Source organism: Camelus bactrianus, unplaced genomic scaffold (genome assembly GCF_048773025.1).
Source record: "Camelus bactrianus isolate YW-2024 breed Bactrian camel unplaced genomic scaffold, ASM4877302v1 HiC_scaffold_28, whole genome shotgun sequence".
NCBI lineage: Eukaryota > Metazoa > Chordata > Mammalia > Artiodactyla > Camelidae > Camelus > Camelus bactrianus.
In genome coordinates, this window is record NW_027413942.1 from 1765295 (window position 1) to 1777699 (window position 12405).

General features: G+C 44.7%; 1 pseudogene; it reads right to left on the minus strand.

Moving 5' to 3' along the window:
- LOC141576748 (large ribosomal subunit protein uL16-like) overlaps nucleotides 1-12292 on the minus strand; it is a 29206-nt pseudogene extending 16914 nt beyond the window's left edge.
- Between the last annotated feature and the right edge of the window lie 113 nt (nucleotides 12293-12405).

The window sequence follows — 12405 nt, forward strand, 5'->3', positions numbered from 1 at the left end:
TGCCCTACACTGGAATTTGACACAACATTGTAAAATTATTATAAATCAATAAAAAATGAAAAATGTTAAAAAAAAAAAGCAGTCAGAGAATGAGGACAAGAGTTGGCAAGATAAACAATACTAAGAAACATATCTCAGTCTTTTCTTTCTGCCTTTGGATATTTTTCATACACTTATCTTAAATATAGAACCCTATTAAATAAACAGACTATGAAAGCAAAGTCATATTGCTCTCAAAATAGAAATACTTCCCAAATACAAAAAAAAAAAAAAAAATCAAGAAGCATTTATTTCTTGAATTGGTCAGCTGAAAACTGATTATGCCAAACCTAAGGAAGGAAAGGAAAGTTATTTCTGAAAACGGATCCTGTATTTAATAAATATTAAGCATGAAAAGGGAATGTCCATGTCACCTTCACATCATTTTAGGAAAAGGAGAAAAATCAAAATTCAGTTACAACAAAATCACCTGAATAAAATTTCATCAATCATAGTTTGAGATGTAATGATACAAAATAAACTTATTAAACTTCATTTTTTGAAAGCTTTTCATTTCCAAGCATTAAACCAAAGGATGTTAAAAAACTTGATAACCCAATTACAGCCTGATATTTCCAAACGGACAATTTAAATCAAAGTCACTTTCAGAGCTAATCAATGAATTCATCAAAAAGCCTCCTTTCTGATCTAAGCATACTGAGGTCTTTGGAGATGAATTCAAACTCTAGTTATGTTCAAATCAGTCTTTCTTTTCTGTAAATAATAAGCACAGTAGTTCTGTCATTTCTCCACTTTTTAAGATTTTTAAATAATATGTTAATGAATCACACACTAGCACAGATGCTTTTGAAAACACTGCAGAATTACTTCAGTTTAATTTATCAAGCTCCAGGGCTGAGTTTAAGTGTTGGGCAACATAAAGCCTGACTTTAGCCTTCTGTCTGCGTCGCACTGTAAAAGACTTTTAACTCACATTAATAGTGCGGGGCCACGCTGTCCTATGCGCGGCGCTGGGAGAGCTCTGCATGTGCTTTATATTATCTCATTTAGTCCTAACAACCCTGGGAAGGACATGGTTTTTACATCCACATGTGATGAGGCCCATAGTGAAAAAGGGTAAGTAACTCATTTCAGGCCACATGGCTAAAAATGACACTGCCTTACTAATGAATCTTCTGCCTCCACAGTGTGAATATATTTTATGAGGGAAATGAGAAGTGAACTAGCAACACGGTGCTGGCTCCAGGTACGCATAGTGCTTCCAACCACGAGATTGTTGCAAATTACCCACTACTACTAGTGAGGCAAGTCCTTCTCAGGCATACAGGATGTCATGCAAAGGTCTATTATTAGACCCTTAACTGACCTAAAAAGCATGACATTTTAAAAGTCTCATAAGATAGATATATTCTTCCAAAAATAAACCAGCAATGTGTCTTGATACTTCACATTTGGCCCAAAATATTGATGCATTCAATGTATTATCATAGGGTGATCTGCTCAGAGGAAAGGCTAAGTGACAGGAAAATATTCTGCATCATTAATATTCCCTAATTTCATAGCCGTCATGCAGAAAGGAGCATTCAGCATGACTCAGGCTCCAACAGACACAAGCTCAGAACGTGCTGCCTCCTGCCAGAAGCCACCCAGGTCTCCAGTAGCCAAACTTCAGCTGGAAAAAAAGGCGGCAGAGGCCACACAGCAAAGCAACAGACACTTCATGCTATCTGACTGATCTGGCAGCTGTCCCTTAGGTGATAGGGGAAAAGCAAAATATAAGATACTCAAGCAGTAAGGACTCTTGTGCATTTGTATTATTTTTCAAAAGCCTGCATTGCAGGATAGCACAACACAAACATAGGATCTTGTATTTACTTGTATCAACTTACAATTTTAGAGAAATCAATTGTTACTCAAAACTTTTTAAGGGAATATTTTAGAAAAACTGTCATACATTGGTTTGTCTCTCAGGATCCAGATCAAGGACAGATGTTCCCTCATGATAATTCATAAATTCTGAAGGTAATGTAGGAGGAAATTTTAAATATATTTGTGGGTAAAAGTATAATTATTAGAAAATATATATCCCATAGTGTTCAGGAAATGTCATGTTGATTTAGGAAATACACTCTGAACACATGTGAAAGGGAGCATGAGAAAGTGCCCAGGAGGGGTCAGGACAAAGCAGGGAAAACCTACAACTACATGAAGGCATAAGACGGGCTGGGTTTCTACTTAGTGGGAAAAAGTCTCAATGGTGAAAGGTTTAGCAGCAAGAGTTCATTATTTGAAAACAACTTTACTCATCTGTTTGTAATGAAAATTCAACTACACTAAAAAGAAAAAATAAACCAATGTTCCACTCTTCCCTGGTCCACTGAAAGTGTCAACAATATGGAACATTTCTATTTGGGATATTTGCAGATATGAGAGAAACACCTTGTGTCTTTTAAATTGCCACCCATCCTTAAGCCTGAGAATGACAAATTACCTAAAAAGGCAAAAAAAAAAAAAAAGAAAGAAAGCTTTTCAAAAAGAGCAAGGAAAGAATCATCTCCTAATGAATAGGAAAGTAACTTTACAGTGACCTTCTTTCTAAAAGGTATACTAAAAGTGTCAGTTTATATAAAACTGTCAGGCACCTTTCTTAAAGGAAGAAGAATTGAAGTATCTATTACATGTGTAGAAATACTATGTAAAGTAAAAGCAGGCTTGACAATAACTAACAAGTGTCACTATTGGAAGAGTAATCCTTTCCCCTGACGGAAACTTGGGAACCCAAAGATAAATAAGATTTATGAAACCAGGCAAAAATATACCATCATCCAACGTAGCTATTCGTTGACATATGAAAAAAGTGTTGTGGTGCTAGCTATGATGTAAAATTGACCAAAGTGAATTATCCTTTCTAAACAACACTTGTGAGATACAGTCACTTAGGAAATAAAGGCCCCGCGCTGCCGTCACCACAGGCTGTGGCAGGGCTCTAACGCGCACGCGCACACGCCGTGCGGGGTCGCCTAGGAAACAGCAGCCGCCGGTAGCAGGACGGCGGAGCGGGACTCCGCACGCCGCGCCGGGCGCTGCAGGAGGTCAAGGCTCTAAGACGCATAAGTATCAAACCTCAGTGTTCTTACAGTTTGATGAATAATCCCATCTGGTTCAAACAGACCATAAGCACTTCTAATTTCACATCTAAAGTAAGTGCTTTTTTACAACTTATTTTCAGAATCTTTCAAAATTATACCCAGAAGTTTCTTCAGATACTCCAAAGACACTTCTGGCCATGATGCACAGCCATTATATCACTATGTGGTACCTTTTATATTATGGTATCTTTGAACAAGCAATGCAAGTGTCCCTACTTTTTGGCTGCATCCCTTCATAGATGGCATTGCCCATGTTCCTCAGTCCATGGTTTTCATTACAACGGAGGCAAAAGTAACTTGAACAGTAGACTCTGTGCAGAATCATTTTAAGACAGCCCCCAAGGAACATATCTCACTTAGAAAACAGGCCACCTGAAATAGCCAATCTCAGCTTTGCAGTAGAGGGATGCTCAGACTGCATGCAGGTGGACTTGGCACTTGTCTACATCAGGGGTCCATAAACTATGAGCCAAACCCATACTACCTCCAGTTTTTATGCATAAGGTTTTATTAGAACACAGTCACCTTCATTCACCTACAGATTGTCTGTGGCTGCATTTGCACTACAAGAGCAGAAATGAATCATTGTGACAGGACCATGTGGTCCACAAAATCTAAAATATTTACTAACTGGTCCTTCACCAAAACAAAAAACAAAACAAAAAAAAAAACAGTTTGCCAACCCCTCCTCTACACAACGAGATGTCAGCGGCAGCACAAAACTTCTCCAAGTACCATCTCCAATCTACAAGCATTGGACTGATGCTAGCCTAGGCATGGGCTGCTAGCTCATCTGGTGTCAAACACACAAACAAAAATGCACACTTTTAAGTCTTTTTAATCATCTCATATCAATCCCAAAGTTGCCTGGGCAAAGCACATGACGTTACCATTTCGAACTACCAGAGTCCCACCATTCCCACTGCCTTTACTAGTAAACTATGTTAACCCAAAAAGACTGCCCTTTAAAGTTCATCAAACCATGATTTCACTTGCATAAAAATGTTGTGGAAGATAGCGGATGAGGAAGGAAGTTGCCCATATGGCATCTGTTCCAGAAACCACCTTAGATCTAACTCCCCATCTAAATTGATCTACCCTGGATGTTTTCCCATTGGAACAGTCACTCCTAAGAAGAGGCCAAAGAAGCTACAAAGGAATTGGTGAATTCAAACTAAGGAACACAAGACAGTGTGGCTATATAGAGTCCCTAAATCACAATCCTCAATCCTTGTTGGCATCAACAGTAAATTCCACACTTCACAACGAAAATTTTTAAATTGTTTTAAATTTTTAAAAAATCAGTCTTCCAGCATCTTATGCTTCAAAAATGTCAGGGTTTTTTGTGTCAAGTTGGTTATATTTGTTAGTTTTTTAATAAAAAGATTTTGTAAAGGCATTTTCAGCAATGCTGTGCCAGCAAAGTGCTGTCCCGTCCACTGTGTGGGACACAAAAACACACATCACCTACCAGCAGGAGAAGCAGCCTTCTTTGCCAAATATTTTAGCCCCACTTCATCATGTTGGGGACTAAACTCAGTATGATAATGAAAGGCACATTTTAAAAACATGAATTTGGTAAAACAGATCTGTCCTTTATGTATAAGTTCCTTAACAGTGAAATCCTACATATTCTTCTGAACTTAACCTCAAGAGACATACCCTACAAAAAGCTTGCCAGTAGTTTCAAAAATAATCATGTGTCCTGAGACTGGCTGTTCCTCCCTTTTCCACTTCAAGTTGTACTCACTTTAAGAACATCTATTTTAGGGAGAGTCTCATCCATCTCTGTTCTTACTATACCTTTGCTAACTTCAACAGATTCTCCTCTCCCAAGTAAAAATACCCATTTGTCAGCTCTTTGCTCTCCATCAGCACTCTTGAGAAACTTTAATACTTTGATAATGACTCCCAATTCTACATTTTCAGCATATTGCTCATAATTTTACTGTCTTGAGATTTCATCAGTATCCAACTTCAATTCGAAAATGTAATGTCCAAAACAAAGTCCACTGCCCCATTTCTGAATTACTTTGTATCAGAAACCACTAGCACCATGCTAATATATTGGGAGCACTTTTTCACTCCTCCATCTCTATCGCTTTTCAGTGACCATGGTATAAAAATGTTGGTTCCCTAGAAAAACAAAATCCGAATCCAGGTATAATGCCTTGGTTTAAAATACAATTTCTCCTCTATGGTTTAAAACTACCATCTCAGGAATATTGTTCTCAACTGATTCTTTGAGCTGTAAACACATACCCACACAAGCACAAACAGACCCTAAGCTACTCAACAACTTCCCTGTGATTTCCCATCAACCAACTTCCTAATTACTTTTGTTTCCCACATCCTCCAGTTCCAAAAGTCTTAACACTTCATCTCCACCTGCTCTTTTCTTCCACTGGCTCAGACACTCCAGTATGTTCTGTGTAGTCCAATATCAACATTTCCCCAATGAAAAATGTACACACTTACATCTATAATGTACCAATCACTTTCTGTCATATAGAGGTCACAGATTAAAAACTGGTCCATTTCCCTTTCCCTACAGTTTTGTGCAGTCTGTGTATCATTGTCTCTGCCATTCATAAGTAAAAGCATCTCAAAGGCAGGGACCCCCAATTACTTTGTTGTTTCTTTGCTCCTAAATAAATACGCAATAAAACACTGACATGAATTTTAGCCAATCTATAGTAAAAGCAATAAAAGTCTTAAATTTAGTAAGCAACTCTGATGGAGTAGAATTTACACTCAAACTATTTTGTTGGTTTGTCCTCCCTTCCTCCCTCCCAAAAGCAGCCTATGCAGGACTAGATTTCTCTTCCTATCTTTGTGAAACATGGGATACATGACTTCCTCATGGTCACAAAATAACAGATAAAGCAACAGGTGTCTTCGATCTCACATCTAATATTACAACCATTACACAATAATTTAATGTCAGTGTCTATTTAAAATAGACAGAATTTAAGGTTCATAACAAAGGCATAACAAGAACAAGGCATATAAATAAGGATAAAACAGCTGCAGAAGTTCCAGAGGAGGGCAAAGTGATTGTAAAACAGACAAAAAGAGTCAGGAAATATGATGGTAAAGAGGAACAGTGAAAATCTATAAAACCAGGAAAAGATGAACTCCAGCTCGTTCTAGCATTTCTCAAAACACACGCTCAGGATCTGTCCTGGAACTTTAAATAGACAGGTTTGGGATAAATAAATGAATTCCTAATAAAAATGAGGGCTAATAAACTTGTAGAATTTGTCACTTCAGAAGAAAAAAGTACAGGCTAAAAAGTGTTTGAGAAAGTTTTAAATAAGTTTGATCAAGGTCCTGAATGGAAAATTTAACACAGATGACCCAGGCTTACATTCACTCCACAGAGCCTCTCTCAGCAGTGGCTTCAGGACTAAGCCCACACAGCTGTCCAGGGGCCTGTGATCCTCAGTATGGTACTGTCTGCATTGTTATGTAAAATTCCACCTATGCCTAACCCTTAAAGTCTGCGTAAATATACAAAATATTCATTATCTTCCTGCACCTTAATTTGCCACTCTGAGAGGATACTTAAAATACAAATCAAAGATTCTATAGACTTCTCCTTTAAAGTAACAAAGGGGGATAAAAAATCATCCTCATTTGATAGAGAAGACAACTGAAATAAGTCACAAGTCATTCCACCAATTAAAAAATGCTGTCAATTAGGACATATGTTACCCAGGGGAAAAAAAAATTGGCTAAGGAAAAATGAAATACCTTTTTAATAAACTGGTTAAAGTACTAAATGCTCTCCCCCAAATCAGTCATGATTCCTAAGAACCCCAAGTTTCCTGAGTAACTGATCTCTGTTACCACGTCCTGCTGATACGCAGGAACTGCACCCAGGAAATGAGAAGGTAAAAAGTTCCTGTGCCGAAATGAAAACTCTCAAGGAAGAATGCAGAAAAGAAAATAAATTTTAATTTCAGGGCCTCACAGAGTCAGAGGCTTCCATTTGGGAACCCAAATAAGAGTTGCCCAGAAACAAAACCTAGAGCGCTGTTTCCCACCCGATGTACCAGGAAAAGCTACATACACAGAGATGTCCTCTGTGCGCACATATGCTCTGGCTTCCTCAGTTTCCTTTTACAAATTAATGGCCAGAAACATGCAAGTGTCCACTCTGCAGAAAGACAGAACTCCACAAAAAGAAACCTGCAGGCTTGCGTATCACACACACAGAGAACTAAAATGTTACAAAACACGGGACTGCCTGATACCTTCTGCCCACAGTGAGGACTCAGGTACCCCGCTCATCTATATGCTCCCAACACTCCAGGAAAACATCTGCAAAACACCGCAGGATGCACAGGCACCCTCGCCCTCCCCATCCCTCAACTCCCCTTCCTAGAGCCACTCACACTTTACAGAAGAGCCAGAGCTCTGTAGGTGGGCTGGTTCCCTTCCTCCTCGGGATGGAGGCGGCAGCTGCGGCAGGGCCCGCGCCTTACTGAGGAAGAAGCGGGGCAGCCACCCAGGTCTTTTCAACACCAACAGAGCAGAGGAGGCAGCGGCCCCACTTCCCTCCTCTTCTCTTTCTGGGCCTCTTCAGGCTGGGTCTTCTGCCGGGCCTGGTCCACTTGTACCTGGACAGTCAGGTTTGGGATGCTCTGTATTTTGATTTTAATAAAGTTCCCTCTGGGCGAAGGCTGCAGTCGGCCCTCCAGGTCCCCCCAAACCCGCCGCCCTCGGGGCTGGGGGGGGGTGGGGCCCTAAGACGTCCTCCCGGAGTCCTGCCGAGGAGCCAGGGTCCAGTGACTGGTTGAGGGAGAAGACCCCCAAGGGGGCAGAAGGGAGGGCGAGAGAAGGAAAGGATGGCGGCGCCGGTCCTGCTGATCCCGCTGCCCGGGCCACTACTTCATATTGAGGTCCCCGCCCACACCCCTGGCTGGGGGGTGGTGGCCGAACTTGGGGTCCCGGCTCATATACTCAGGGTGGAGATGCTATAGACGCAGAAGGGTGGCGGAGATGGCACTGAGGTGGGGGATCCAGCCAGCTCCGCTCGGCGCCACCCTGGCTTCCGGCTCCCACAGGTGTCGCTGAGGCTGGGACCCCCTCCCTCCACCATGGGGGTCCCTTGCCCCAGGCCCCAGGATGAGACAGAAGCTCCAGCCGCATCTCAGCGCCCTCTCACCGCGGAGCCGCTGACGAGCCCCGCCCGAGGTAGCCGCCTCCCGGCCCCCCCCGGCCGCCGGCTCGGGCTCCGGCGTGTGCAGCTGCCGCTGCCGGCGGGGAGGGGAGTGGGGAGACGGGAGGCCGTGGCTCCCGCTGGCCCCAGGTTGGGCGCAGGTCTCGGCTGGGCCAGCGCACAGGGGCTGGGTCCCTCGGGTGCTCCCTCGCTCTCATGCTGGCGGTGGTGGCAGCAGCTCCAGAATCTCAGCTCGCAGTATTGCTCGCTCAGTGCCTGGGTCTGGCCTCACTCCAGAGAGAGGGGAGGAGGGAAAGCGGTGCAGACTGATGACAATTATAAGGACACTAATCCCATTCGGGAGGGCTCCACCTTCACGACCTCGTCTAATCCTAATCACCTTCCGAAGGCCTCACCTCTTAGTACATCTGAGCATCTCATAGGGATGAAAAGGAAGGGGGGTGGAGGGGCAGAATAGAATTTCAACGTGTGAACATTCAGTCCATAACGCCCTTAAAGATGTTTTTCTTAAGAAGCCGGTCTACCCCAGAGATGAATTGCCAGTGTTATAAACCATAGACATTTCTACCATAGTTTTTGTTTTAAATAGCAATTTAAAACAAATTTGGTATGCAAATATTGGTAACATGTAGAGTTTTCTTTTTGGCTTCTTAAAGTTTAAAACTTCTAGCTATGTAATTCCAGGATCATTTTTAATAAATTAATTTGTGATCTCTAGATGACTGGATTTTAATTTCTTACATTATCATTGCAAAACACATCATATTAGTGACATTTTAAGCTCTTTTTTTAGACCCATGTGTAAGAATGATGATTAATTTCCCTTTTACAACCACAAATTATTTTTATTTAGTTTAAAACAATCTGAAACTTACAGAAAACTGCAACTAGAATATAAAGAACTATTTTTTAATCTTGAACGCCCATTTGGGATTGAGTTACCAACCTGACTATAGTTCCCTGAGGCAGCTCCAACACTAGCTCCCTTTCTCAGAGGTGGGAGGTGTGGAGACGTGGACTATACCTCGCCTGATCTGCACAATAACTCCTCACCCACCCCACAACCCCCATCATTTGCATTTCTGTTGTTCTGGGTGGGGGCAGTTAAGGTCTTGGCCCCAAATTCTGGGCCAAAGGCAGAACTCATGCAAACTGTCCCCTGCCCCAGAAAGTGCAGTTTCTCAATTCGGAGGGAGGAAAAAGGCACACCCACAGCAGAGCAGGGGCAGCAGACGGGAGTGACCCCAAATTTAAAGCCCTGAGGAGCGGGTCTGAGAACAGTCTTGGCCCTGCTGTCCCGAGCAAGAAGCGAGCATCCAGGCCTCACCTACATTTGCCTCTGAATTTCGTGCTTTCCCAGAAGGTCTAAGGGGTGGACTTCAGCCCCCAGGCTGTCACATGACCCACTATGGTCACATGATTCACGGACACCGGGGACAGTGGTTAGTGTCTTTTCACCTCTCTGAGCACAGGTTGGAGTGGCCGTGGTTTCCCAGGGCAACCTGGCGGGTAGGAGCAGTCGCCGCTGCCCTGGTGGAGGCTCTGTGGCCTTCTCCTCTGTGCTCCTGGGAGTAGTGCAGTGACAACAAGGTCACCAGAGCCAAAGCAGGAGTGACAGGTGTGGTGGGCCCACCCATGGCTTCCTGGGAAGTGCAGGTTAGCTCCCCTAAACCTTGTATTTCCTCACTTCTCATCTCTCCCTAACCTTCTCCTCTAATGTCCTTTCAGCTTTCTGCCTTACAAGGGGAAGCCTGGGGAAAAAAAGTAACTTATTGGATGATTTCCAATTTGCACTTTCCACGTGTAAAGCCCAGTGTGGGCTTTGTGAGAGAAACGCAAACCTGTGAGAAAGAACTCTGTTGTTAGGATAAGGGACTGTGATCCACCATCTAGTGGACAAGAAATTGAAAATACACAAGCAGGTTTTCCTTTTCCCTTGTCTAGAAAAACAAGTGTCCCAGAAGCGCACAGCCTAGGCCTAGGCTCCAGCCTTCGGCAGTGAGTAACCAAAAGCTATGACTGGAGCCCAGACTAGGTCTTTACCTCCTGGATGTGCTTCCTGGTCCTTCTGCTGCAGCTCGCTAAGGGTTCATAATACTCCCAGTCGTGGGTTTCCGTGAAGAATTCTTGGGAGAGGATCTTCCATCCGCAGGTGTCCAGGTCGTGGCCCAAGTAGACCTGAAGTCGACGATGTTAGGTAGTTAGATAGAAATGAGCACTGGGCAGGGGGAGAGGAAGGGGGAAGGAACAATCCAGTAAATAACAGTATGTATGCATTCAGGATAAGGGACTCCGAAATTTTCGCTTTCTCTAAATGAGGGCCAGCAAAAGAAGCCACTTAAAATCAAAATGCTGCAGCTGCATATAAGAGAAGGACCCGGTGTAACTTGAATCAATGCTCATTGTAACGTAATTAACATTACAGTCTGAGCCCCCTCCCATTGGTTTGTCTATGTGCTTCATGGGTAAAAACCTGCCCAAAAGGGGATGGGCATGCCAGAGCACAAGGAACCTGAGCTGTCAATCAACCAGAGCAAAAGGAACTTGAGTCGTCAATCAGCTTGTTAACTCAAAGAACCTGAGCCATTAATCAATCACACACACACACACACACACACACACACACACACACACACACACACACACACACACACACACACACACACACACACACACACACACACACACACACACACACACACACACACACACACACACACACACACACACACACACACACACACACACACACACACACACACACACACACACACACACACGCCCCTAAGACAGGATATAAGACAGAAAAACAAAGGAGCAGCGCCATTTTTCCTCTCTTGGATTGGCCAGCTCCCAATTCTTGGGAAAGTACTATTTTTTACTACCTTTTCATTTTACTAATAAAAATCTGACATATCACACTTTCTTTCTCTCGTTAAAAATTCTTTCTTTGAGGGATGACTAAGAAACGAGGTAATTCTTATTTCCCTTTTCCCAGTAACAGTAACAGTGGCGATCTCCTGCTCAGTCACCTCCGGGACGCCCCCAAACAGCACTGTCCACATGCCCAAGATCTCCTCGGGGAATATCAGCAAGCACGGCTCCAGCTGCGAGTTCACAGGGCTTGGCTGCTGGTGCACTGAGCGCAGATCCTGGAAGAAGCGCCCGGACCAGCTTCACGCCCTGGCGGAGACTCCAGCTCCACAGCGGGCGTCCGCTGCTCCGTGACTGTGAGTCCCGGGTATGCCGGATCCGCCTCATCCTCCCTCAACATTTCTAGCACCTCAATCTAGGTGACCACTCTGCAGGCGCTCACTATCCACACTGAGGACACCTGGGCCTCCATAGGCGCCAAGGGGGCTGCCACAGAGGCACATCTCTACCTGCAGATGTGCTCAGGATCGGGCTGGACTTGGCCCACACTGGGATCCAGAGAGGGCTTCCCACCTCTTTTCCAGACAAACTTCAGGGCAGCAGGTCCCCTCGAAGGCTGCACATGCTCCATGGAAAGCCACCCTCGGTCCAGGACGGGAGCTTCTGGGGCCCAGGGCTTCTGCCCTGGGTCACTGAGGCAGTGGCCCCAGGCCAACCCCTGCCTGCTGGGCTGCACAGCCTGCAGGTCCTGTTGGACATGGGTGTGCCAGGCTTGGCGCCCCATCCCGCACCCACCTGACCGCTGGTGCCGCTCCTCTGCCTCTGGGCCATCCGGTTTTAGCAGGTTATGGCAAACTTGCCCTCAATCTCATTCCAGGAGATGATGAAGATGAACTTGTGCTTCTTCCGCTTGTAGAACACATGCAGCCTCCAGGCCACCCAGTCCAACTGGAGTCTCTCCTTGAGCGCCAAAAACATGGTGGCTCCAGGGCCAGGCCCCGGGGAAAGGGTCACCAGCCCTGCCCGCCAACGGACTCAGCCGCTGGCTGTGCCGTGCCCAACAGCACCCCCGCCCTCCACCGCTTACCCTCGCCAGGCGCCTTCGGCCATCCTAAAACGCTGAGGGGCTCTCCCTGCTTGCTCGCCCGCCTCTCTGCCTTCCGACCGCCCCGCTTCTTTGTGGCGCAGCTCGCG